This window comes from Falco naumanni, chromosome 5, assembly GCF_017639655.2.
Source record: "Falco naumanni isolate bFalNau1 chromosome 5, bFalNau1.pat, whole genome shotgun sequence".
In the NCBI taxonomy this organism is placed as follows: Eukaryota; Metazoa; Chordata; class Aves; order Falconiformes; family Falconidae; genus Falco; species Falco naumanni.
The window spans coordinates 55,895,911-55,921,609 of NC_054058.1; the positions used below are offsets into that span (position 1 = coordinate 55,895,911).

Consider the following 25,699-nt stretch of genomic DNA (forward strand, 5'->3'; position numbering starts at 1 on the left):
GGCCGAGATCGTCGATCGCCCAGGGGGCGCTGTAGGGGCGGCGGGGGCGGCTGGCGGCTGCCGCACCGGGCCGTAAGGGGCTGTGCCGTGTCCCCCCGGCCCCCCCGGCTGGCCCTGCAGGATGGGCAGTGTTTGCAGCGAGCGGGAGGTAGGCAGGGCTGAGGACAGCGGCGGCGGCGGAGCAGCTCTACCCGCGGAGCTCTGTCGAGCCTGGAGCGGTGCCAGCGGCTGCGGCCTGGTGGGTGGCCGCTGGGTGCGGGGCTCGGCCTGGAGTGGCTGAGGGGAGAGTGGCCTGGGAGGGGGAGCGATACCCGCCGCCTTCAGCTTGTACATGTGGATTTGCACGAGTAGAATAGGACTGGATTGCCTGTGAAGATCTCTTCGGTGTACGGGCATCTACCCCCCCAGGCCTGCCCTGTGCATGATTCACGATGGCTGGAGGAGGCCTTCATGTTTATCTTAAACACCATTCGCTGTGTTTATTTCAGGTCTGTAAGGTCTGGAAAGAAAGTACCAGTGACTGAAAAATGAGCCCTTCTACTGGGCTTCACCTTTGATTCACCTCTAGCTGCTATGCAGAAGGAGTTCTTCAGCAAGCTGGGGCTGCCCGCAGCTACAAACAGGCAGCGGTGTTCAGCAATAGCTGATCAAAGAGGCATTGGGCGTTAATGCTCTTCCTCGTGTATGTCCTGCTAGAGATGAGTTTCACGTCTTTAGACCTTTAATGCAAATTAGAATTTTATTAAGGCTTTTTCCCAGTTTTGTGTCCTGTCGTTCAAAGTAAACTCAGTTTAATTCAATAGAACACAAAGATGCCTGATGTTTCTCGGGTGTCACGTAGCACTTTGTACTTGTGGTATTGACCCCCAAAAGTTACCCAAGATGGTAGCTCACATTTAGGAATCCAGAAAAGCTAAGATGTTGAGATTTGGGATGGGGAGTGCAGAATGTTTTTCTCTAACTTGTGACTATTACTTAAAGCATGCCAAGAAACTGAAGTGATAGACATTTCAGAAATGTATGTGATAGATTAGACTAGATGTGCTTTTAAAAATTGGAAAATTGTGGACTCTACTGTATTCAGATTCTCAAGGGAGAAGTAAATAAATTCTGTGATTCTGTGATGAAATAATTTTGAGCAAAGTTCTACAGAGTTGACTTAAGCTATTGTATTTCAGTTGCAGATACAAAAACTATGAACATGACTTTATATTCTGGGAAGTATTTATGGTTTTCCTAACGTCATTTTGCATTTTTAGTTGCTGCAGAGTGGGATCTCTCAGCTTTAATCCTGAATTTGGAGATTTATGCATTGTTTGCATTGCTCAATAGCAACTGTTTTGAAATAATTGCACCATCTCTCTTCTTGCGTCTGCCTCTGCAGGAGAACAATACTGATGTTGTCCCAGAAGAAACATTTAGAGTTCTGGACAAGCATCTGGTGCTACCTTCTCCCAATTTGCGCAGTGCAATTTTCTTTAAAATGTCTCTTAGAGATGCCCTCACTTCTGTGTGAGAACCAGAAAATTCCAGAGTGTTTCCACAGAGTCGATTCCTGCAAGTAGTTTGAGCCTAGAGATGGTTGAAGGAGGGACATAGTAGTAGTCTTTGAATACTTTATAAAAGGCTGTTGCAGTTCTCCAGCTGTGGAGAAGGTATCGAGTAAGAGGCAGTATGGCTTAAACTGCAGTAAGGAATATTCAGGGTGAAAGGTTGAGAGCTTTTTAAGAGTAATCAGGGTAAAGCTGTGGAATAATTAGCCTGGGGCTTAGGCACAGGCTGGAAGATAGGAGATTGCAGGAAACAGGCATGTGTACCTTTGCACTTTCTCACACCCACCTCCTGTGTGGATGAGGCTGGTCTATTGTAAGCCATCAGGAAGTAGTAATGGGCTTATTCAGAAAGGTGGGAGACAAAGCAGCAAATGACTCTATGCTACTCATGAGCATAATCTGCCAGGGTTGCTGCAGATGGGAATGGAAAAATTATTTACATCTGCAGTACAGAAAAAGCCTGCGATTTTCATGCCAAAAGAGAGCATGAATCTTGTCTTAAGATCTTTTTCTGTTACTTGCAGGCACACACAGAATGTGCTGTCAGTGAGCAGTGCTTTGGAGTGACTGTACTGAACCAAGGTTTAATAAAGTCAAGCCTGGCTGAGTGCTTTCAATGTCTTTGCAGTGTTCCATTCCTCACTTGGGAAAGTATACCTTATAAAATGCTAAATATGCCTTATAAAAAGGAAAGTATGTTTTACATTGCCTTTCTTTTCTGTATTTGATGTTTCCATAAACATACCTCCATCACACTATTTTTATTTGAAACCGCTGCAGTCCCACAGTGACTTGCTTAGGACTGGCTAGACGCTTCCACTCTGCGTGTGTGCATGCAGGGGTGAAAGAGCTTTCTGTTCTCCAGGTTCTGGTTTGGACTTCAGTATGAGGAAAGGAAGCTTGCTCTCACTAGAGCCCTGGTTAAGGACCACAAACTGCTCTGTGCCTTTTGTCTGTGTTATATATAATCGGTGGCTTTGCTGGAAGAAGTCCATCTGGCACTCAGAGGTACTTGGGAAAGGTGCTTGGAGTGTTGCCAGGATTCTCCTTCTTTCCAGAGGTTTGTTTTTAAATCATTGTGCCAGAGCCCCTTCATTTGCTGCAGCTTTGAACAGTGTTCCCAGAGTGACCCCTCTCAGCATCGCTTTGATATACATCTGTGTATCTTCACATCATCACAGCTGTTGTTGAGGCAGGCCTAAGCGGTCTTCTCTTCCCAGATTGCAAAGTCCATGACCTCCGCATGGCTCCATACAAATGCATGGGACATGAGTGCTGTAATATTGCTGGAGTGCAGGGTGTGCGGTTCCAGGAGTACATAGTCACACATGGGGCCTTGTGGCTGCCTGCCAGCCTTTCAACAAGAAGGTAACATCCAGGCAAGTTGTGTTCAGAAAGAGAACAGAAGAACTGTTTTGCAGTTCAGATGCAAAACAATGTGGGAAAATAGAGGAGAAAAGTTTGTTTATATAGGTGCATCCCTATGGCTGTTAATCATTAATTTATCCCCAGGTGAACTTTGTTCTCTTAATTTCAAAATAGCTGGCTAGTTAAGCTAGAGGGATCATTTTATTGTGTGACCCTGAGGAATCTTAATTTGAAGAAACGTGACGTACCGTGAAATTATCCTCACACTCAGAAGTTTTCCATGAAAAGTGGAGAAATTTCATAATTGCAAAGTTCTTCTAAATTATATTGCTAAATGTACGGTATGTAGCTGCAAAACTGTCATGATGTTCTTACAGGGCAAGAAAATAACAAAGAAACTCAGGGACAGATGCACCGTCTGTTGCTCTAAAATCCCTGATGGTGAATTTTCATATCCACTGATCAAGGGAAGAGGGTTTTATCTTCTTTAGTACTACTTAGAGTTTCATGAGAAAGGCTCTACCCTTTAGCAAGCAGATCACCAAGTCAATCTTCCATTATTCACTAATGAAAAAGTTCTCTCGATGTTCCTTTAGTTTCCTAGAGCCCGCATCTTTGCCTAATGATACATACATTCTTTTTCCTATTAAATCCCACCTGCATTATATATTTTTTCATTATACCTCACCATATTGTAACTCGATTAGCTCCTTTGTGTTTTTTTTCCTATGCGTTGTTGATAAGATGCGCCAGGTTAGTTTGGGGCCTTGGACTCACTGGAGGTCTCAGATGCAATAAGGAGTGGGTTGAGGCTAGAAGCAGAGCTACCTGGTGGCACTTGTCCATCAGTGTAGGGGTATAAGCTTACCTGCCAGGGAGCATGATGTGGAAGTTAATTCCCTGGCCCTTTATTTTAAGGATTATGAACAGCTTTTGAACAGATATGTTGTTTTGACTGATGCAATTTGGTGAAATATTTTGACTGGGGTCAGGGTGGGTATGTTTCCTTTTGAAAACAGGACTTCCGGATCAATATATCTCAGCAGTTTAATAGAGTAGTGCTGGTGTTTAATAAATTCATCCTGGCATTAAAAGTTGTCTTCCAAGGTTTTTGTCCATTTATGCAAGTCTCATATCTTTCAAGGGTGCAATCTTATTTTGACAAGCTGAAGTATTTTCTATTTTAAGATCAGGATCAAGCTGAAAGCTGTCTTTGCTTATAATCCCACCTTTGTTATTTTAGTAACTGCTGGCATTTTAGAAAGAGCTATGTGTAACACTGAATCCTGGGGAAGTATAGAGTGCTACACTGACAGCCCAGTTATATGTAATTTTTCCTTTTTTTATGGAAGAAGGATATTATTTTTTGGGGGGAGGGGGTTTAGTGGTGGGTTTTTTTTAGCATGGAGGTAGTGTTACAAACTAAGCCAATTTAATAGCGGGACTGCCTTGTGAAACAGAAGGGGAAGCATTTTGAATTTGTTTCTCTGAATGAAACATCAAAACATACCCTGGTTTGAGTTTGCTATTATTTTCGATTTAATTTAGCAGTAAGAGCTGCTTGAATTTTGGGAGTGCCATATGGAGGCTGTTTATAAAACACTTAACTACTCTTTCTGCACAAATTCCAATGTGCTTTGATTGTCTTCACTGGACAGCCTACATCACCTGTCACAGCTAGTCATTCTGTCATCTAAAACCTGGATATACTCATTTAAATTAGTTTATCTAAACCTTTGAGCTTATTTTGTCATGAACACTTCTAATTCTGAACCTTTCTTTTCCTGGCATTTTGAAAAGTTGAGGTCAGATGTGCCTATTTCTGTTTGAGTATCTAGTGCAATCAGATCCTGATAAGAACTCCCATGTGTAACAACAGTAATAGTCTGTATGCTGTTAAAGGAAAAAAAAATTCTGCATTTAAAATAGCAATGTTTTGCAGCTGTTGGTTGGGTGTACTCTGCAGAAATTAAAGAACAGGATTCAGGTCCAGATGAAGACAATGCATTTAGGTGTGTATAAATAGGTATATATGTGAGTACAAAGTGCCTAAGCAGCTGTTACCATCAATGGAAATAGGGGTGGCATGCAGACACCTAACAGAAGACCCTGGTGCCATTTTATGGCCCTCAGGGTATCAGTCTCAATTCCATTTGCTCCTCCAGAAAGGCACTGAGCCTTCTGTAAATCACCTGTTATATCTGCAAAGCCATGCAGATATCTTGGGTACCCTGGAGAATCCTAAAAGGCACTGGATGCCACTGCTTGAGCAATGGCACCCTGCATATATGCAAAATATATCACAGCTGGGATGGGGACACAGCAAGGGCAGAAAAGGGGGTGGCGGAGCTGGCAAAAACCATTCAGGCATTGATTATTTCTGTGGAAAGGCAGGCTTGCTTCTGTAGGTTCACCCATAAAACCAAGTCAGCAAACCTCATCTGATGGAGGTGTAGTCCCTGTCTCTGCTAGCATAGCTTTATCAGTGCAGAAGTACCTACACAGAGCATGGCCCCCTCTGTTCTAGGTGCATATTGGTGCTAGGAGAGCTGGGAGGGCAGGGCGGCACAGCTCACCCTCAGGTGCTGCCTGCACTTCGGTTTTGTCTGGAGTGGCTTCATGAGGCGCAAGGCTTGCCTGAAGTTACCTCCATCTCCTCATGCTGCCATCACACACAGGTTGACCCCAATGTGCAGAAGCTACTTGCAACTCCTGCAATGCCCCGAACAGGGTCTGGAAAAGAAACTTGAGATGTTCAGTGTCTTTCACCACCAAAAAATGGCAAAAATGCCAAGGGTACCAATGGGGTTTTGGACCTTGAGGTGCTGTTACTCATTGAGCAGCTCTTAGTTTTCCCACACTTCTTTTCCACAGCTAAGTGGCTTTCAAGACACTTGCTGGAGCTTCACAGCTTTGAAAAATATGGAGGGAAGGACAAAAGTGGTGTGAGAGGTTTGTTCTGGTGCTGGTGGAACAAGTCTCATGCAGGCGCTTCAGGAAGTGGGTCAGTGGCAAATCCTTTGCCTATTCACAAGGTTCATTATTTAGTTGTGTGAAGCAGACCAGCGTTAAGTCTCAGGATACGTGTTCAGATATATAGTTACTGCTCATTTCGCATGAGGCAGAAACAAAGCTAATGGCTTCATTCATAGCAGAGTACTTCCACGTTGCTTCAAGGTGCCTTTCCAGAACAGCAGTCAGAAAAGAATAGTACAGATCCCTAAATGCCACACTTGATCCAGCAAAGGAGAAAAGAGTAGAAGACGGGTCTCTCACCTGAGTGTTTTCTAGTGTTAATTAATATTAAAATACCATATTTAAGAACAGTAGTGAGTCTCGTGTAATCTTGACATTCTCAGAACTAGCAGGAAGAACAGTCGTTTATTAGTCAGCCAGAGGTTTGGATAATGACTATTTTATCTATTGATTAATTTTTATTGATGACTATTAATGAATTTTTAGCTAGATGTTCCTTTTAAATCTTGCTTTTGAATTATGTGCCTGAGAAATATTATTCATTGGTGTGTGGTACCTTTGTAGGGATTAGGGGCTGGACAATCATCTTCATTGAATCCAGTGTTTTTTCAGCACTCTTGTCTGCATCATCCCCATTTGTCCTGTTGAAGATGTTTGGATGAACTCTGCTTCCAGTGAAAACCTCAGGATTATTTTTTTTTTAAGCGAAATTAGGGTGGAATTTTTCCAGTGCTTTTAGGATTGAGATGTATTAACGCCAAGTGTTAATGCTGTGACTTAAAAAGCAGAAGCATCATTTCTCCTGTAGCAACAAAGCAGCTCAGCAGCCACTGTTCATTTAAAAGGAATGAATTATGTATTTCACTCCATGTCCACCTCTGCAGGTTTTGCTAGCAAGGACTACTATTAGTGGCATTATCTCTACAAAATGTGTGTTGTCCAGTTCAGTAAAAAATTCATGGTGCTGCCTTTTCCAGAAGCATGTGTCTACTAAGAGGCAAGCAGGCTAGAGAGTGGATTTACACTTGACAGAGCGATAATCTCTGTGGTGGCTGTCAGCCTGCTACCACATGGGATCAAAATGTCCACACTGTGTTTAATAACAGCCAGCTTTAGGGTATGTGCTGGCTGAGTGGGCTGTAGCATGTAGGTCCTGTCTTGGTCTTGCAGAAAGGTCCTCTGCTAAGACAAAGCTGTGCTTGGGCTCCCTCCCTCCTAAAAGTCATCTAAGTTATGTGAACAAGGGGAAGGGGAAAGTCCATGTTGAGACAGGTAAATACACTAATTTAATTTAGGGGAAGATATGTTTGACAGCAGTGTTTGATTTTAAACCCATTTCAGAAATGGTTGATACTAAGCATGCAGAAAAGAAGCCAGAATTGAGTGATCCAGGTAAATCTCAACTGTAAATCCCTAAACTTGGCCTACTGTCATCTGTGCGAGATCTTACTGACCATTCTTTAAGCATGCATCATTTGGAGCACACCTGCATTGTATTGCATCCTAATCCAGTTATCTAATAGTGCTTTTGGCTTTTAGATATCCTTGCATGAGAAAAATAGATTTAAAAATTATTTTAGAAGATGGTTGTCTCTATATCTTAATGAGTCAGCCATTAAAGTGATTGATTTGTTACATCTAATACTTGGTGTTAGACATCTAATCTAATTAGAAATCTAATATCTCTGCTAAAATATTAAACACATTCATTAATACCTGCCAACAAATCAGCTGTAATTGCAAGTGAACCCCTTTTATGGTGCTTTTGTGATTCCTGGTCAAAATGTGTAATTGTTCACAACTGCTGTGCACTTCCTTTAAAGCACTATGTCGAAAGTTAGCAGCTGTGCTTGAGATGCTACCACTTTAACTGAAAATCATAGCTGGGGCAGGATTTTGCTTAATCATCTCTGTGAGGCCTCTGAAGGGAAGTGACAAGTAAAGCATTAACATAATTAAGGTTATTTATGGGTCTTCTGATAACCTTAAGTTTTGGGGAAAATAGCCCTTTACATTCAAACATTAATTTCTCCTTTGTCAAGCCTTAACTGCAGGAAGGAGAGAGCAATCTGTCAGCTGGCTTCCAAAGCATCACTTCCAAGGTATTGTCTAAGTACTGGATCTTAGTCCAAAGCCTCCTGTGCTCTAGTATATAGCAAAGCTGAAATATCTGATTTCACATGGCTGTGATGGCATTCCAGGCAAAAAGTCCAAAAAAAGGCTCCAAACCCCGCATAAGGTCCCCTGGCAAATAAAATAAATAAATAAATAGAGAAAGCTTTTATAAAAAGAAATATGTTTTAAAGAAAAAGTTAGACTTAAATGTGCTCTACCATGTCTCTGGGTTTGTTCCTTTGGTACTGGCAGACTCTCTGCAAACAAATTACACAGTATGGACTTTTAACTCCCTCTGGCGAGGCAGACTCCAAGTTTCCCAGGAGAGTAGAGAGTCTCTTTGTGGAAGGCTTCCTAGCCTAGCACTGGTCCTCCCTGCCTTAGAGCAGGGGGATTGCACCTCCGTTGTTAGGTCTGGAATTGCCTTATAGTTAAACTGCTGGTTTTCTGAAGTACTTTGCAATACTTATGGCTACACAGATTATTGTGAAGATCAGTGTACTTTTTGGGGGATGTAGAATAGGGCTGTATTTGAGATTGCTTGAACCAGAAGTTCATCCTGGAAAGGTGGGATTTACAGCCCCATTTTAAAAAGCCTTTGAGCACCAACCTTAAGTAGTAACTTTAGCAGAGTGTGCACAGACTTGGGACTGACTTATGAATTTGCTCTCTCCTAAACTGGTTTGCTTGTTTGATTTTTACATAATGCATGAGTTGTACATGAAGAATACAGAGTTTACAACTGCATGTTAGGCTAGGTTAGAAGGAATGCAGATGGAAAGTGCAGCAGCTCATCCTGAAGGAACTTCAGGAGTGGACATTTCCAAAGATGAATTTTCACAGACAAGTGTATTTTTGTATAACTACAGACTAAATAACCCAATATGTAGATTATAATCAGTATGAGCTGATCTGCCTGGGGGCTGCTGTTTGTGCCGACAGGAGGAAGGCGATGGGTGCACAGAGGTTGGTGGCAGGGAGAGGGTATTGCATTTTTGGGTGGCAGCTTGCCTTCCAGCAGCTGAAATTACAAAGTTGAAGTTTTAGTTAACATTTGGCTGAACTATTTCCACTGTCAATACCACATTTAAATGTTATTTGGAGCAAAAACTAGTCTTTCAGTTGTATTTAGGCTTGGGACAGCATCAGATAAAATAACTTCCTGGGCAGCAAATTGGAGCTCTGGTACACACCAGGTACCAGTGTAGAAGTGTGTGGCTTAGGTACGTGGCAGGACCAGCTGGTTCCCAGCCATGCTGTGGTGCCAACAGTTTGATTTGCGAGTCTCAGAAATATGTGTTGTGGCTGATACTTCATCTTGGGCTTCTTAGGATTTTTTGCCCAGAGATGGAAATGCACATGCAATCTCAAAGTACTTTGAAAATTGCCATGTCTTCATGTATGTCCTGCGTGGAGTGGATGACAGAAGTTAGGTGTTATCTGGATAGTGAATCCTCCCTTAAACTGTCTCCAAGACTGTTTTCACATCCCTATGAAATTTGCAGATTGCTGAGAGGTTGTGCTGCTGTGGTCACACTCAGGAGGCACTTAGGAGGCAGCTGAAGGTGTCAGTCCTGTCAGATGTTGTTTTGGGGGAAGAAATCCCAAGCAGAGCTCCTCCTCCACCTAAAATACACACCTGGAACATTTTTAAATTGATATGGTTTTATTGAAGAGCTAAGGGGAACAAAAACTGCTGACATCATAATGATTTTGTCTTTCTAATATAAAAAATGGAATAAATTTTGCAGTGCTGGAAAATGATACCTAAACATTCTTTGTATCCTGTGTTCCAGGAAGTAGATGGCATCATTCATCTAATTGAAGTTTGTGATTTTATGGCAATATTAGAAAGCATTGTTGTGTCCACTAGGCACTCTAGAAATACAGTACCTGCATAAACCACCCCAAATATTCTGTGGCTTTTTTCAGAGAAATGCATAGAAGCAGAGCTTTGGACACATATGCATTCTGTTTGCGGAACCAGTTGTAGCAGTGGTTATAATTTTCTGGCTGCTTGTAGACAAGAGCTTTCCAGAGGTCAAATTGCAACATATGCATATTTTAAACTCATGTTTTTAATTGGCTGTGCTGTGCTGAATTTTGTAGAGAAATTAATACAGTAAGGTAAACTATGAAATTCTAACAATGCACTGATAAAAATAAATAGAACTCAGTGGTTTCTTTCTCTTTTTTGTTTAGGAAACAATTAGTGTAGCATGCATCCCTGAATCTCATCATTAAGGTAGAAAATACTTAAATATACTTTGATTGACAGTTTCTAGCAGCACCGATGTGGGAAAAGATGCTTTTTGTCAGCCCCACGTATAATTGTAATTCTCATTGAATTTTTTTTCTGTAAATGGGCTGATACTGGGAATATAGTTTGAGAAGCTCACATGCTTTTCTGAAATTTATGCTTCCCATGATGGCAATAAATTACAAAAATCATGTTATGTGCCTTCAAGTTCTCAGAATACAAATGTAGATTTTTCCTTCAGAGGCCTACTGTCATTCTGCATCTGTGAAGTTTGTTACTTCTACACTGAATAGAAAGCAAATACAAAATGCTGCATTTTTGTAATTTTACAGATGTTGTAATTCCTCAGCAATCTAGCAATATGTAGATACCATTTATGGTATCATTGATAGTATTTCTAAATACAGACTAACTTTAGCACAGTTTTATTTTGGCTATGAAACTGTAGCTTCATCTCTTAGGTTACATCAGCCTAAGCGCTAGATGTGTACCACTGTGTCCCATCCCACTGATACCACTATCGTGAAGTAACAAAAGATAAAGCTTCTACTTTAATTACTAAAAATTAACACTGGGACTGTGCTTTTCTGTGACAGAAGTGTCTTTTATGTGAAAAGTTCTTGATGAACAAAACCCCAGTCAGGTTCCTGACAATAGAGAAAGTGAGTTTATGTACCAAAACGTCTTGGTTTCAAACTTTAAATGTTTTTAAATAAATATTTTTAAAATTACATGAATTTTGAATAGCAAAAAAAGAGAAGAATTTGCTTTCCTGGTAAGTCTGTTACCAACTCAGCATCACTCTTGTGACACAGATGAAAAAGGAGACTAATATAAGTCTTGTGAAATATTATGGATCCACACCCAAAGGACAGAAAATCATCCACTGTACTTTTGGCAACATAAAAAAATGAAAAGCAATAATGCTATTTTGTTTACACCGCTTTATTACTTCGCATTTGGTTCTTTCAAAAAGTGTACTACCACTTTGTTATTATTGTTGTTATTGTTTACTTTTGTTGTAAACCTTGTTTTGGTCTTTGGAGAGATTGAAGAAGTGGAGAGATTGAAGAGCTCCAAAAGGTGAAGAATACAAAAGAGGCTTAAAGTGTCCCATGTGTCTGCAGTTGTGTTCCTGCCGTCGGCACAGGTGTAGTGCCTGCCAGCAGTGCTGGTTCTCGATCATGGTATCACTGCTCTGAACTACTAAATCTGGAAAGGGGGAAAATCCCCTGCAAGAAACTTTCACTTTTCTCTCTGCCTCATTGTCTCAGAAACCAGCGCCAGCATCCTTGTACCACTCTCTTTTCAATTACTAGTTTTAATTCTGTGGACACAGCAGTGAAAAGAATGTATAGTAGTGACAAAAAGGGGGAAAGAACCATAAAGCTGTTACAATTCTATAAATGGTTGATAAATAATGCTCATCTTTCTATGAAGAACCTTGCACGCCCATATCAACTTAAAACCATCAGAGATACAACAGAAAGCATCAATGAAAACATGCTAGTTGGAGGGAAAAAGTCCGCAAGGCAGATACTCAGAATCAAAAATACGCTATTAATTTTTTAAAAGCAGATGTAGAGTAGAACTAAAGCTGTTGTATGAAAACAAGATCACTGCCTTGCTAAGAGATTTCCTCATCTTCTCACTAAAATAATGTGTTTCTTAGGCAACGTATTGTTGCACATAGATAAGCGAGGGCTTCCAAAAAATGGGTTGGTGCTGAAGACATTGATGAGATATTTTATGCTTTCTGGCAGTGTTACTTGATCTACGCTAGCTTTAAGACTAATACCTGTGCAATTTCAAAGATTTCACATGGAAATGTCAGACTGGATCTAATAGCGTGTTATGGCAAAGTAGTCCAAAGTGTGTGAAAAAATACAAATATAAATAACAGAAATTACTTTAACATAAGGCTGAATTTTAGTTTAATATTGGCAGTTCATGTTTTAATAATGTGTACTCCTCCTTGATGTCAAAAAATCCTTTTTTTTGCACAATTCCATTCAGGAATTATGTTTTTTCTAGTTTTCTTTATTTGCCAGTGCTTAAGAGTACAAAAGCCCAGAGAGTGACCTTGCTTATAATTCAAAATATGTTCAGGAGCAGCTTGAACATCTTGGAAGCAGTGCATGTTTCAGCTCTAGTGTTTCAAACTTCCTGGTCATGTTGAGGTTTGATTTCACAGTGCTTTAAATAGTAATAGCTTTCCTGCAGGTCTGGCTGAAAAGAGACATCATAAGCAGTGCAACATCAAGTTCTGAACATTCTGAAATTTGGGATGAGTATTTTTAGTGGTAAATACAAATCAGTAAGGGGACTTTGAACCTACTCTGTACTGATGGTGGCTGAGATAACTAAGTAGGAATCAGTGGAGATGTCCTCTCACATTCCACTGCATGGATGTGCAGTCTTTGGGTGAGGGTCATGGCCATTCCTTTAAGTGAGCTCGCTAGCCAGGTGTTGCTCTATGGAATCTGAGTATTTTAATTTTATCTATGTTTATTTTGGTATGGGTTTTTGACGGCTGCTGAGTGGTTTTAATAGGAGGAGAATTTTAACTAAATGACTTGAAATTCCACTCCTTGGGATAAATGTTTAGAATAGAACAAAAGAAGAAGGGAAAATTAACTTGCCTTTTGCTGTCAAGAATGTTACAAATAACTCACTGCCTAGTGGCATTGAGACATCAGAGGTGACAGAAAGTATCTGCACATGGTTTTATTTAATTTATGTACATATGGAAATCTGTAATAATTTTCTTGGGTGTTGTTATGCGGTGTTTTCTTGCAATTTTACAGCCATGACTGGGAAGCCAAGCTCCCTGCCATTGAAGCTGAAGAGGCACAGGCTTTTTGTGTGCTTGTTTTTTGGGGGACTTGCTATCAGCCTGATTTCTGTTAAAGATTGTTCAATTAAAATGTAATTGCAGAAGAAATGGTACTAATTAGCATATATGTGCTCCCATGAAGCATAGCTTATTCCCATTCATTATGGACAGGAGTGTGAACTGGATCTCTTACAGCCGTCCTGGAAACACTCCCAATGCAAGAGCGCTCCTGGGATCTTGTGCCTCTCCGCAAGCAAAGGAAAAGGAAAAGTATTTGGTATCTTCCCTGGCATGTGTTTATTCTTACCTTTTATTCTGGCAAACACACCACTTCTTGCACATTCCCCTGTGGCACAATTATTGGATGTAAGCAAGGTAAATGACTTCGCATTTTCCCTTTATGATAGAGGAGTTGCATCCCACATTAACAAGGCTTAAGAACATCTGTGCACTGTAACTCACATACTGATTATATGTTTCCTCATTAATATATATAGGCAAAACATATGAAGAAACAGTGGAAACTCTTTCATTCAAAAAGTGAAACTTTGCAGTTGTGAGTTGATTTTATGTTTTAGCTTTTCCTTTTCACATTAACTTCTTGCCAAGCTGCATGTAAACCTCCTTTGTCTAGAAAATGCAACCTTTTCAAGAGTAAAATATTCCAGGGGTTAGCTAAAACCAGTCTTAACAGTGCTATTCTTCTGGCTTCATGCCTATGGAAGTGGTTAATGGTTGGAATTTATGTCACAGAACACATCATAATTTGTTAGAAGAAACTGGATTCAGTCACAGCATAGGCATTTTTCTCTTCCTGTCATTATATTTTGTGAGGACTTACTTATTTCCTGCAATCTCAGGCCATGTGAAGAAGAGAATGATAAAATTTCTGCATAATTTTTCTGAGAATACATTTATACTCCAGATGACCTTTGGAGTAAATTTGAACTGTTAGATTTTCCCACATATTTATAGCTCTGGCTGTGCATCTTTGCCAGCAAATCTTACAGGCTTTGTCCACCAAACATTTATTTATGGTAAAAAAACCCACACAATTTGCACTTGGAACACTATAGGAAAAGTTCAAAGCCATTACATTTGAAGTTAAGCATTCATTTATAGTCTTATTTTTTTTTGTATTGTCATCAGCCAACGATATATTCAAATTCACAACACATTTACTTAAGATGACTCTTTATTTCATTTAATGCTGTTCTGTACTGATAACCATCACCTGTGAAAGTGATTTTCCTGAGACCACACTGGCATATATAAAATACTGATCGTTTTATTTCTACTGAGCGATCAAGGATTCAACAGCTACCTTATGCCTAGGTTTCTTCATTCAAGCCTACTCAGATTAGATGGGTATTTCTCAGAGAATAGGCTGTTCTGCTTTATATTAAGAAAAAATTATGTGGAAATCTTAATTTACAAGCAAATACTGGCAATTCTATTTTGTGTCAGACTTTATAAAAATATTTGCTTATACTACATAAAGTTGTTATATAGTTGTTGGCTACATTAACATATATTCCCAAAGAAAAAATATTTGCTGGAGAGCATGTTTGGTTTGTGGAATTGATCTGGATTTCTGCTTCTGCATGTAGCTACACAGTGCTCTGTACGTCTTGCCACACCGTGGGACACCAAGGCTGTTGCGTGACTTCCACCCTGGACAATATCCATGTAAGCTGGTTCTTGGTAGATACCAGCAAATGATGCTCCTGAAGAAACCTGGAATGGAGAAGGGAGGAGCATGTGTGTGCAATTGAGCAGAGGCTCCTGTGGGGCAGTACCTGGGTATAAAGAGTCCAGGCAGATGTGCTGGGCAATGCAGCTGTGTTACTGGCGTGAGGCTGGGCAATACAGCTGTGTTACTGGCGTGAGGCTGGGCAATGCAGCTGTGTTACTGGTGTGAGGCATGGAGGAAGTGCAGCTCTCCCAAGATTTACATTAACTCATGGTTTCCTTCAGCAATGACCCTGAAAGTCTGTTAAGGCCCCAATTCACTAGTGCCATTAAAAACTGTTTCTTTTTAAACATACCTTTAAATCTGGTCTCAAAATACACATTTAAGTGCTTTGCTGAGCTGTGGATTAAGTGTAACACCTGTGTTGTCTGGTAGGCTGGGTTTGTGCACGGCAGGCATTGCAGGGGGTCAGATGGAAGATCGTTTATCCTAATTACTGTGATGTAAGAGGAGCAACAGGGGGTAGACAGGCAGAAAGTTCTTTAATCCCGCCATGTACAGAACAAAAGCATTTTCAGCACCCCTTCAAGTTGTGTGATGGCACATAATCTCCCATGTCTCCGTCAGTCCTTTCGTAACTGCACTGAAAATGGATTTGCTCTGTCAACATTAGTTGAGAAGCCCTTGTTGCCAATAATCGAAATGTGCGATAGAAATAGATTTTTCTTAAGATTAAATGGACTTTGAAACCCTCCAGCACGACTCAATGTAAAATACTCTGTTACCACTGGTGTTCATACCAGCCCAATCTCTTCAGTGTTTGTTTTAAGCATTTCTATTTTTCTGAAGGTAAGAAAAGAAGGCATTGTCTTGGTATTGCAAATACATTTGTACTTCTTCAGTAGCTGTGCCATTATTTTGTACTGAGAAAGAGTAATATGAAATTCAGCCCCTCTGAAAATGCTGCAAGATTATTTCTGAATTTTGGTGACGAAACTAAACTGTGTGGCATTCAATGAAGAAAGACAAATTAGACCATTTGGTGGAGGGGATGTAGACTAGACTGTATATCAAAGCCGTTCAGTGATTATCCAGTCTATATTCAAAATCAAAGGAGTAGCAATTATCATATGGTGGGTGTGTGTGTGTGTGGAAGGTTGTCATCTACTGTTGTGCTTTCTGAAGTGGAATTTTTGTATTATACAGAGTAGCTACTTAGTTAATGCCTCTGGTTTTGTAGTAACCGTCTCTCTCTATCCTAGCGAACATACCTGAATATATTAATATGAATAGCTAAAGCTTTTCTGTGTTTGCATACTATCCAGGTTTGCACTGTTACATGTGGCAGAATATCAAGCTATGTCATAGAAATGACATTTTCATACATGCTGTATAGTATGCATACATGGACAGAGCAGTAGGAACCAACATGGCATGACATGTATTTAGGAAGCAACCACTCCATAGGGTGTAACTGTTCAATTCTGTGAAATATTTTTAGTTTTCAAATGCTTGGGTAATAAATAATTTACTTAGTGTTGCCCAGTTGCCTGGTTTTGTGAAGAGCTCTTAGCAGAACAAAAGGCATTAGAGAGACCTGGTGCTGCATCAAGGGACCCCATCTCAGTTCAGCTGGGGGCTGTCAGTCCCTGCCCTGGCTAAGGTGCATGTGACTGTCCCCAGTGCTATCCCAGCTCTGCCTGGCTGTGGACCCTGGTGACCTAGACTCTGATTTGCAGATTGACTCTCCAGCTTGGCCCCAGACCTGTTGTGCCACAACAAACATGTCTGGCAGTGGGGCTAGGAGATGCCTCCATCTGCCCCCCAGCCTGCCCCACTCCCTTGCTGGGTTGGTGGGATGGGCCTTGGCTTGTTCCCCCCCATGGGGTTTCTCCACAGCTCCTGGCCCCTTGCAGTGACTGTGGGTGCTTGATCCTTCCCTAAACATCATACAGGTGAAACCTTGATCCTCCTCAAATTTTGTTGAGTGCAATGAACCTGTGAGTGGGAGTCATGGTGCGTCTGCAGAAGATTCATTGTGAAATAAGAGGCTGAACTGTGCAGTTTAAACCATGGCTGAATCTTCATGGCTATTCTCAGTTACATGAATGAAAAAATGGAGCTAGAGTTCATTGTAATCACTTCTGTCTTCACATAATGTAAATTCAGATGGATGGATTTTACAGGAACTAATATATAAAGATTGGCTTTTTGCATGAGGCCAGGTATTTGGAATTTAAGGTCGAAAAGGAATTTGGTTTTGGAAGTTATGAGCAGCTGAAGAGAGAATTTAGAATGGAAGCGACTATTACATTAGCCACACATTACTACTAATAAATACTGAATAGTGCGGTGCGGCATTGACCCAGCGTATGCTTATTTTAAGCATCTGCTCAACTTGAAAAAAATCTAAGGAATCTCAGTGAAAGTGGTAGACTTTTTCAGATTGTTCTTCTAGCACATACATAAATGGGATTGCTTCACTGGAGCTATAATGCACAGTAAAATACTAATGTAATAAACAGGAAGAAATCGATGCATTAGGAAAATGTAATCATTGAATTTCTCTGACTGATCTTTCACTCTCTCTTTCTCCCTCCCCCTCTTTTCTCATATATAAGCATATATATATATACATCTATATATAATTCCAGTACAAACATACTTTTGGATTACCATAATCAAACAACATTACCAGATTTTGTTCTGTCATGTCTGAGGTCCCATGTGGTACTTCAGATTTGCACTGAAAGTATGGATACCAGAAAGTTCTGGAGATACATGCCAGAGGAGTTATTAAAATGGAGCAAACCCTCTGTAAAATTATGTCTATAGCTATGGAATAGCAAGTGTCAACTTCTGTAAACCAAGAAACTATTTTTTTTCTAAATTATCTGATTAGTCTTTTAGCATTATTTGAATTAATATTAAATATTGTGAAATGATTTTACCATTGTAAGGAATTTATGCAATAAAGAATAAAAATTTTCTAAAAAAAGTTAACTATTAAAACATATTTATTAGCTATAGCTGATTATTCATGGTTTATTAATACTTTAGGATCCAAAAAAATAACATAACTTTATTTTGTACTATTTTAGGTTATAATGGAAGTTTTGACAGGCTTTGAAGCAGAGATAAAGTGTTCAGAACACTTCGCTGGTGAGAGTCACGGTTCAATAAGGTATGCTATATTCTTAATTTTCTTATTTTTAAATGTAACAAAGCTATACTTTTGCTAGAGATGTTATAGTGAACATGATGGAGGAAAATAGCTTTGATTCATGCCTTGCAAAGGCTTGGTCTAGTATGTCAATGTACATCATGTGCAAAGCTGAAGTCCACCAGTTTGTGTGAGATGATAACTTTTATGATTAAAATGGTATTTTACAACAGTAGGAGAAACCCAAGAACAGGATCAAAAGCTGAGCACAAATGACAGCATGGTACCTACCAATTAAAATCAGATTCCAACAACAGAAGATGGGAAGATTATTAAATATATATAATCAAATATCATTTTTTGTATTTATTGATCTTTTCAAAACCCCCATTAATTTTCCCCAGCTGCCTCTCTGTCACATACTGTACCAGGACTATATGGTTGGCACCAGTATTGCTAATGTGCTGCTCGGCACAGATGTCGGTGTGTGGAGCGGGCAGAGCTCACAGCCACGCTGTGGATCCTTCGGAGCAGTGTGTGTGGACCCTGGCCTATGCAAGAGTTGTCGAGCATTCTGGTTTTAAAGATTGCCAGCAAGGTAATGGTGGAGTGCCTTCACTTCAGCTAGTTACTTTGCAATCCTTGATTTAAGTTAGGTCAAGGTAGAAGCAGCTAAAAATATTTTTGCATAAAAGGTTGAAACAGATCACAGAGCTAAAAAGGTCTGTGAAGACACAGCTGGCTTAAGGATCATAGGATTGCAGTGTAATTCAGGCTGGCAGGGACCTCAGGAGGTCCCTAGTCCTACTGCCTGTTCAAAGCAGGCTCAGCTGTGAGATCGGGGCTTTGTCTAGACTGGATTTGAAAACCTCTAAGGGCAGTGACTGCACAGCCTCTCTGGGCAACCTTAACCCTGCCTGACTGCTCCTCATGGTGGAAAAGGTTTTCCACATAGCCGGTCTGAACCGCTTCTTTCCACTTACGCTTCTTGTCTCTCTCGTCCTTTCACTCTGCACTGCAGGGAGAAGCCTGCTGCTGTCTTCTTGATAGCCTCCTCACAGGTGCTGGAAAGCTGGCTATAGGGTCCCCCTGAAGGTGTCTTTCCCAGAGTGAAGAAGCCCTGGTCTCTCAGCCTCTTCTGATGGGGTGAGTGCTCCAGGTCTGACCATCGTGGTGGCCCTCTGCTAAACTTGCTGCAGTTCGTTGACAGCTTCTGCTCGTACTGGGGATCTCAGATCTGGGTGCGGCATTCTAGATGCAGTCTGAAAACCATTTGATTTTAGTTGGATCACGTCTCTGATCTGTCTCAGCCGGAGGCTGCAAAAGCCCAGGTGCCCGCAGAAGACAAGGAGGAGGCCCAGGCCGGCGAGGGCAGAACTGCCCTTGCTGGCGGCAGCGTGCACTGCAGACAGCTCGCACAGCCCCCGTGCAGTGCTGCAGGGGTGTCAGCCTGGGGCTGCCCCTGAGGACAGCCTCTTCGCCTTGCATCCGCGAGGCTCTTGTGGCACTGCTCAATCTCAGATTCCCTTTTCCATCGACAGCCCCGTTTTTGTGCACCCCCCCTCCGCACAAGGGCTGTATTTCCAGCAGGGGACCTCAGGTGGCAGCAGCAGCACAGCTTTGTAACCCCTCCTGGTCTCCGTGCGGTTCCTCCTGGTGCCGCCAGTCATCGGAACGTGTTAACGAGGGGCCCTTGCGCTTAACAACCTTATTAGCGAATCATCAGCCTATCGAAGAGTGAAAGTGTGTTTTCCTGGCTGATTTGGTGATGTGCAGATCTCCTTTAGATGCCCTGCATCCATGTTTTATGTATTCGTGTAAACGATGAATATTTTTATATATTCATGTAAGACAAATTTGGGTTACTTTGGGTTGATAATGTGTTTGATCTGAGTTAAACCTCCTAGAGCACTCTCTGAGAGATTTTGTCTCCTCTAAGTTAGATAGTTGTCCAGTTTCTGATTTCTTGTATGTGACCATATGTGACTGAAAAGGAGGGAGGAAGGTATTCAAAGGATCGCCAAAGGGACAGTAGGGAATAGAGAAGGGAGGAATTGGGAGTAGAACAAGCAACAAAGAGTTTAAAGAAAACATGGTGAGAGATGTAGGAGATCAAACTGAGAATGCACAAGGGAGGAAAAAGCTCAGGCTTGGTTGGCATAGATTGTTTCTCACAGCTCTGTGTCCGGGGCTCTGGAACACCCTTGTGCTGTTTCAGGGCACAGTGTCGCAGAGATTAGCTTTGGGATTTCCTGCTGTTCTCGCTTGCCATGACTCTGTCTCTCCAAGTGGTTTCTTTAGGCACTGGACACTAGAAGATCTTCTCTGTACTTTGAGTTTCACTGCCAGTCAGCCACAATCTTTGAAGTCTTCCACACAGTTTCCCGTTTGTGGTTCCTTGCCATTACATACCTGTAGAAAACAAAAAAGCACCAAAACTTTCTGTTCTCTCCTCCCAAAATGGACAAGTAAGCAAAGAACATTCCTCTTGAGCACAGTGGTTTTGAAGTCACATTCCTATGGCTGGACAGAAAAAGAAAACAATTTAAAGATCAGCAGAAAAAATTGCCACTGAAAGGGGATCATCAATGGGCTGTTTCTCCAACCTAGCCCTGAAAAGGCCTTACTTCCTGACACCCACAAGAGCTTGTGACCTTCTTTTACTTGACTGCAGCATTAGAACAAGATGTTCATGGTCTTACAGGAGTGAAAAATGGGCACCAAATTATATTTGCTCCTTCTGCACTGGAAAATAACGAAAATGGTAGATTTATTCAGTTTTAATGGACTCAGGTATTTTTGGTACATCTGTCACATTTGATAGTGATTACAGCAGTGTGTTTGATGATGTGGTGTCCATCTGTTTATGTCATCTTGGCCTGATTTAGGCACAGGTGAAGACATTTTGTGGAGAAGCACATGGATGTAAGGTGACTGAAGGTCTGAGAAAGGGGCAATCCCACTCCCTGCTGCTACTTTAACCATGCTCCAGTGCAGCACTAGAGGGTGGAGTAGAGAACTACAGCCCCAGCTGTTACCCTCTCTGCCCAGCACTAGGGTGAGAAACAGGGGAGTAATTTGCGTCCAACATGTACCATGTCTTGCTGTATGGGATTCATAATGGGAAGGAATGGGTGGTAGACAGCTGCCAGGTATGGGTAATGCCACTGCTCAGCACAGTTTGCAGAATGCATCCATGAAGAGGAGAAATTAGGAAGGAGAGATGCTGTGTAGATTAAGATGCTGGTGGCATCTCAAAGCTGGTGATGTTTTTTCAGAGGAGTGGTCCAGAGAAGGGCAACAAATCTGGTGAAGGGTCTGGAGCACAAGTCTGATGAGGAGCAGCTGAGGGAACTGGGGTTGTTTAATCTGCTGGAGACTCAGGGGGATCTTATTGCTCTCTACAACTACCTGACAGGAGGCTGTAGGCAGGTGGGGGTCGGTCCCTTCTCCCAGATAACTAGCGACAGGACAAGAAGGAACAGCTTCAGGCTGTGCCAGGGGAGGTTTAGATTGGGTATTAGGAACAATGTTTTCACTGACAGGGTGTTGAAGCATTGGAACAGGCTGCCCAGGGAGGTGATGGAATCACCATCCCTGGAGATATTTTAAAAACGTGTAGATGTGGTGCTTAGGAAAATGGTTTAGTGGTGGACTTGGCAGTGCTAGGCTAACGGTTGGATGTGATGATCTCAAAGGTGTTTTCAAACCTAAATGATTCTATGATTCTATGATCTCAAAACAAAGAGATACAAACACTGTATCTCTTCATGAAGGAGGTGGCAGGGCTACTCAATCTGTGGCACAGCTGAGCACAGACACAAAATTCAATAGGTCTCCTGGACCAGCGCTGTTGAATCTTGTGCAGAGCAGAACAGGGGTCTAATGCCAGTGCCATCTGCTGAGCCCATCCTCCTCCAGTACCCTGGTATTTGCTCCAGAGCCTTCTCACCTGGACCACCAGTGGTGGTGTATAATAAACATTTTCTTTGGGCAAGATGGTAGGTGATTTTGCATCATAGGTGAAGTATATAAGGCTCCAGTTACTTCAATATTGGAATTAATGGGATGAAAAATAAAAGAACCTCACAGCAGCATTTGCTCCCATAGTGACAGTTTTCTAAAAACGTCAGTTATTTGTATGTAATATACATATAAATAGCCCTTTTAAAAATAATCATTCACTGGAGATTATTTGATACCATTTTATAAATGCACTAATTAAAACACAATTGTGGGTCTATTAAATACCTGATTTGCCCATATTTATGGTTTTTTGTTATGAAGCACAGTATTTTAAATTGTGAGTTGACTTCAGCGTGGGGTTTATATTAATGTATAATTGTTGGTTTTACTTATATTTGTGAGGGGAATTGTGAGATTTCCCTGGACAGCTTAACATATTTTGCATAAACTGATTGTCTTCCAGTTTTGGAAGAAATACTTGCAAAGCTTCTAGAAGTACATGCATTTATTACATGTGAATTGGCACTTTTGTTTCATTTGGGCTTCTTACAAGGTGATCTGTGCTCCCACACACTGTATCTTGTTCTTGCATCTTTTAAGGGGTAAAGTTTCTATAAAGCATCGATTAAATCACTGTAAAATATGAGGCAGACTACACAGGCTTGGTGTTTCAGGGAGTGGGGAGAGGATTTAACTCCCAATAAAAAAGCTGAACTGATCAGAAAATAGAAAGGAGAAATATTTGGATGAATCTGGCATGTACAAAGTGACTTAAAAAAAAGGTTCTGGCAGGTTTTTTTCCTGTTGTTTGCAGTGGGAGGACTATGGAATCACAAATGGGTGTAAAAATAGGAGCCCCTGGCAAAGGTTGTTTCCTTGCAATATGTGATAGGGAAGTCAGGTGGGGAAGCTCTGTCTCCAGCCTTCTCTGCAGTGGGAAGTTTTAGAGCTGTTTTAGCAATGTGGAAGCAGTGTTGGTGCTTAAAATGGAGCAAACACTGCTGTAGACAGGCTATGGGTGCTTTTACAAGGTGTCATGGAAAGCTGTCCAGATCATGTCCCCACATCCCGGCAATCAAAATCCATCTGTTCTGCCGCTGGGCTTGACTGGTGGGGTCCAGTGGTGGGAACTTTGAATGGAAAAAACCAGAACAAATTCTTGCTGTATGCTGCGGAGAGCATGGGCCTTTGAGATGCTGGAGGAACTGCCAGGAGTTTGTGTATGACCAGCATATGTTTAAAACAACAGCCACAATGCAAATGCACCTTCAGGCATATATGGCCCAAGGAACCACGTGGGCGATTTCAGATATGTAATTACTCTCTCCAGCGTCGGCAAGACTTCTCAAATGCTTGATATTTCAAACATGTTTTAAGTGTGAGCCAGTGTCACAAAACTGTGACAGCTTGACATCTCATGCATGACTGATCTGTGACAGAGGTGGCAGAATGGCCAAGTGCTTTAAAAGGCTCTGGTTTTTCATCCTCTCTTCCCTGGAGGAAGAGGGAGCATCTTTCCCCAGAGAGACATGGGTTTATAGTCCATATTTTACCAGTTATTCAGATGCAGTGATAATCAGTGCACACAAATATACATGCACTTTTTTTTTTTTCTATGTCAGTAGTTATACTGAATTTTTATATATACACAGAGAAACAGCAAAGTCACAGAAATGCAGCACAGAGAAATAAATGAGTCATACAACAGCCAAGACAGGCTGTGGTCTGGAGCCGGCAATGAGAACGTGCAACCAGTGCAGAACTTTGCTGATTTCAGTGAGATGGCACATATGTTCTTTGCCAATCAGGGTTTAAAATAGGGTGGGAGAGGATGCAGTGAAAGGAAAGACATAAGGAAAAAACAAAGTAGCACAAAATTAGTACAGCACAGCGATTACTCTATGCTAGCACAAATCATCAGAGAGAGAAGAGCCACAAAAAAATTTTGGGGAAAAATACTAACTTTCCAGACAGTGAAAGTGGCAATGTAAAATCACAGTTCAAAGCACAACATATCACATCATACAGGTGCAATTAAAGCTGCCCAGTAACATTGGATTGTAGTTCTGAAACTGCAGAGGAATATCCTATGCAAAAAATGTGTTACTTAATATACAGCTTCAACAGATGTACAAATTCTGCTACTTCACATGTAAATCTGGATTTATAATGGAGTAGCATCAAACTAAAATAATCTTAGCTTAAGCTTTCACTAATTGTAAAAGCAGAGTATTTGACAAGGCAATGTTGACAAGGGCAATACTAACTGTTGGCCAGGACTGCATTGTACTCGGCGCATTATGAATGAAGACCTAAAGCCCAGTGCCTCAGAGAGTTTACAACCTAAATAACGTAAACCAGATGTTAGAAATCAATCTATGACCCACTGAAATTAACACAAGGTTTGCACTGATTTCAGTGAGGCTAGCTATCACCCAGGCTTTCTGTGCAGAGTAAGAATGAGATTAATAGATCTGAAGGATAGAGGACACCACTCTGTTATCTAGTCTTAACTTCTCCATAATGCAAGATTTAGTATTTCCTTTACTGACCAAAGGCGTAACTTTTAGACAAGTGGCCATTTTTATTACTTACACTTTTAACGGTAAAGAACTCACTAATTTCTGTAGGAATAGGCTTATTTAAAAAAGGTTCCCAGTTTTCATCTTTAATCACCTGTGGTTAGTCCATTTAATGCATGATGCTGTCATCTGTTTAGCTGCTTAGTCAAAATGTCATGCTAGTTCCTGTCTCATACAGATATCTGCATGTATTACATTCATACCACTCCCTTGCCAACAAAATTTATAATCTGTAAAAAAAGGCAAGTTAGAAAGCATTGGAATTTTTTTTCCTTAAGTCCACTTTCATTACATCTGTGATAGTATCCTGCAAATCAAGAGCCAAAAACAGGTTCAGCATTACAGTGACAAGAAAATCAAACAACCTGCAGGTCAGCATTAGTCCTTTAGACTTCACAGGCCACCTAATAATTACAACTTCTCCTGCTGACCACTGATTAAATATAGCATAATCCACCAAAAGTTTTTTCAGTACCAGATGCCAAAGATCTTTTCTGTCAAATGAATCTGGGTGTAGGAAGAAATTACCAGATAACCTTCTAACTCTGCCTGTGCAAGGGTTGTGATTCAGAAAGCTGTTGGGAAAGTCAGTCATTCTGACTCTCAGAGTGCCAGCAGGGACAATGTCAAGCCCTGGAGGGCTTGCGTAGGACAAATATTACAGAAGATAATATTCTAGAGCAAGGAAGATCTGAAAAAAACCACAAAGGCTGAGATGAGATATTGTGTGATGTCAAAATGAGTCAATAAATAATGAAGTCTATCTTAATAAAACATAAAAGGTAACACAATTTCAAGATTCAGAAGAGGTGACAAATTAATTGCGTTACATTTGATTCTGCATGAGACCATAGATACAGATTCAGATGATGAGCTGGTAATTCTGGATATGCCTAAACTACACAATGGAACAGTGCAATGCATTGTGAACTGTCTTTCAAACTGAGAAATCCAGCATGCTTTCAGTCAACGGCAGCTCTAATCTTTTTACCTAGCAGGGGTACTCGATAGGAAATTCATAGTATACTTAGGTTTGTGTGTGCCTGAAAGTCTGTCTTATAATGCAATGGAGTTTAGAAGGACAGTATTATACAAAGGAAAAATATTATAGAATATTTATTACCAAGATAACACTAACAAGATGGGAAGACTTAATTGCTACATGTTGGGAAAGAGAAAAACCAGCC

General features: G+C 41.0%; 1 protein-coding gene across 3 annotated transcripts in view; it reads left to right on the top strand.

Moving 5' to 3' along the window:
• The first annotated feature begins 21 nt into the window (after window positions 1-21).
• Window positions 22-25,699, top strand: part of HELB (DNA helicase B) — a 60,144-nt gene continuing 34,466 nt past the window's right edge. For 2 of the 3 annotated variants that reach the window (XM_040595948.1, XM_040595950.1), the window contains exons 1-4: window positions 22-238; window positions 17,903-17,985; window positions 18,369-18,562; window positions 18,986-19,110. The gene's annotated coding sequence lies outside the window, so the exon portion shown is untranslated. The remainder of the gene's footprint in view (window positions 239-17,902; window positions 17,986-18,368; window positions 18,563-18,985; window positions 19,111-25,699) is intronic. The other variant, XM_040595949.1, reaches the window with a different exon arrangement.